At 38.8% G+C, this 3,090-nt stretch overlaps 1 pseudogene; it reads right to left on the reverse strand.

Annotated features, from left to right (window-relative positions):
- Positions 1 to 546: 546 nt before the first annotated feature.
- On the reverse strand, positions 547 to 1,963 carry LOC103010537 (eukaryotic translation initiation factor 2 subunit 3-like; annotated as a pseudogene).
- Between the last annotated feature and the right edge of the window lie 1,127 nt (positions 1,964 to 3,090).

The following is a 3,090-nucleotide window of genomic DNA, read 5'->3' on the forward strand; positions in this document are numbered from 1 at the left end:
TAAACTTCTGTCTCTCTGCTTGCATATTTTTCAGTTCTCCTCCTCCTTCCACTTCTTAAGTGAGACAGGATGGCTAAAGAAGGCTGGAGTTGTGTATTTTCCTTTTCCCAAGTCAGTTAGGCACTAATAAAACCCCAGCAGGTTAGGCTCTGGCTAAATAGTTTTTCTTTTTTTTTTTTTTCATGAAAAAATAAGAGAAAAACTTTATTTCAAACAGGTTCAGTGGTATGTATGCTATAGCAAAGTCTAGTTGTAATAGCAGTTTCATTTCAAACCTGAATTGATGCACAAATGTGACACTGTTTAATGATCAATTACTGCTAAAATGTGGATTAAATCCCTCAATGTGCCAATTCTGACATTTATTATAGACCCTATTTTTTATTTTAGTAGAAGAGGCTAATTTTCGTCAGAAGAAAATGAAAACAACCTTATGGCTTCTACTAAGGTAATGAGCTGTATCCCCAGTATTGCTTTGAAATTATACCCCTAGGTTGTTAAGAGAAATTCTGACTTCATCCAAACGTATTATTTAACTGATAATCTTCAGTCATCATCTACTGGTGGCTTGATTGTTACTCCTCTTCTTATCTGACCCCAACCAATTAAACGCCAGTGTTTCTCAACTCTCTGGCTAAGGGCTATTTTTTCTCCCACTTCTGTGCACACAGGATTGGTGAGAACGATTTTACCCAAATCAGCCTTGACTGCCCCAACTCTTCCTCCTGTTGAAAGGGATCCTATGTTCACCATAAGCACTTCATTCTTAGACAGCTTTTGACCCTTTGCTGTTTTTTTGTCTCCTTCCATGTGTACACCAAGAAGTCATCTAAGTAGGAAATAGGAAATTTCCAATTCTGTGAAGATCTCTGGTAAAGCTCCAACTGCACCAAGTACCTGCCCCACCATTCTGTCAGCCCAGCACAAAGTAGGGTGAATTTTTCTTCCAACTCCAATAAGACCCCCTGGAGCAGCATACTGAAGATCATTTTGTTCCTCAAAAGTAATACAATTTTGGAAAAGATTGGTTTACACATGAGTTTTCCTTTGCTATCTTTGGAAACAATACCAGGTCTGACTTCTATCTCCTGGCCCACCTTTAATACTCTTTTTAAAATACTACTACTAGCCACACCACTTTTAAGGTCATCAAACTCACAGCCAAGTTTGGTGACATCAAAGGACCTAATAACAGTAAGTCGGGGTTCTGAAGTAAAGTCTCTTAGAGGTACTGGACTTTTCTTAATGATATACTCACAGACAACTTCAGTATTATATTTCAGCTGAGCAGAAATTGGAATAATAGGAGCTCCTCCTGCTACTGTACCTTGTACAAATGCAAGGATCTGTTCATACTGTTCTTTAGCCTGACTTTCTTTTACCAAATCAATTTCATTCTGCAGAATCAAAATATGTTTCAGCTTCATAATTTCTATGGCAGCCAGGTGTTCAGAAGTCTGAGGTTGAGGACAGGATTCATTACCAGCTACTAACAGAAGAGCTGCATCCATCACTGCTGCACCATTCAGCACAGTAGCCATCAAAATATCATGGCCAGGACAATCAACAAAGGAAACATGTCTGACTAGTCTGAAGTTCCCTTTGGTCCCTGGAATGTCGATAGGAAACTCATCAGGTATACTACTTCCACAAGATCTGTAACATTCTGGTGAAGACAGTTTGCCTCATTAAGTTTGTAAATCTTGGCATTAGCCTATCCAAGCTTGATCATAATATTTCTTTCTAGTTCATTTTTGAATCTGACAGTGTGAACTCCAGAAATAGCTTTTACGATGGTAGATTTTCCATGGGCAACGTGACCAAGTGTACCTATATTAATTGTGGCTTGTCTGCTGATAACTTCGTGCGAGAGTGGAGTCAACCTGGTAACATCCAGTGTGGTGAGATTTTGGCGAGAAAGATGTTGCTGCCCCAGAGTCACACCAGCCTCGCCCCCCACCATCTAAGGACAGATCTTGTTACGAAGAACAGAATGCTCTGACATATCTCAAGATGGTTCCTTTACCCCTCCCCCTGCCAGAAGCACAAGGAGATTTTTCTCCGATATTCACTGTGAGAACTTCTAAAGGTAAAACTCACAAAAGGTCAAGCTTGTAAAGGTAAAACTCACAGAAGTGTGGGGACCCCCTTATGACTGAATCCTCCTGGAGTTTTTAACTCTCAGAAGTTGTCCACACTGAGCCTTCAGCAATTCATTGATTACATTTTAGGTTTCCCTACCCTGGTGGTACTAGTTCCCGTGAGATTGCTGCTCGTAAGTTTCTGTGTTGGTAAGTTCTGATTCTATGTGCTTGCCTTTCAGTCTCTCAACTGGAGGGGGACAGCAGTTTGCCCTGTGACTTCACTTCTCTTATGGATCTAAGAAGAGTTGAATTTTCATTATGTTTAGCTTTTACTTGTTGTTAGGATGAAATGGCAACTTCCAAGCTTCTTGCATGCCAGACTGGAAATCATCTTTTGGGATCTGGGGGTTATTGACAGTCTAGACTTGTGTTGACTTGAATACTCTTCAAATCTCTTTTTAGTTTATAACCATCTTTGCAAAGGAGAAACATTCTGTTGGTTCTTTTATTGAAGCTTTCAGCTGTACTCACAATTTTTTTCAAAATTTGGTTAAAATTAAATCATCTTTGGAATTTAGGAGTATTTCTTTTATCTCTACCAGTCTATTTGCCTGGTGAATTTTCTGCATTGGAATAGATATACTGATGAAACTCTGGATAATTTCTCCTGTTATGATTCCAGAGTTACATTTCTGGTTCTTTGTCTTTTTCATCTTTTTCATTTGTTCTTTTCCTGTGCTCTCTGAGGATACTGTCTTTGCTCTTATTGTTGAGGTCAGACAGACATCTGGTCTCTCTGAACTTTTCCCATTGGGTTTTATTCATAGACTTCTTTCTCTTTCTTTTCTTATCTAATAGCAAACAATATCTCATATTCCCTGATTTCCTGGATTTTTTCATCTAATTTAAATTGCCCATTGGTTGCCTCTATGAAAAAAGTTAATGAAGAATTTAACTAGGGAAGATCACCTACTGGCCCAGTCAATCTTTACATATTAGATTCAAA

Source organism: Balaenoptera acutorostrata, chromosome 1 (genome assembly GCF_949987535.1).
Source record: "Balaenoptera acutorostrata chromosome 1, mBalAcu1.1, whole genome shotgun sequence".
Classification (NCBI taxonomy): Eukaryota; Metazoa; Chordata; class Mammalia; order Artiodactyla; family Balaenopteridae; genus Balaenoptera; species Balaenoptera acutorostrata.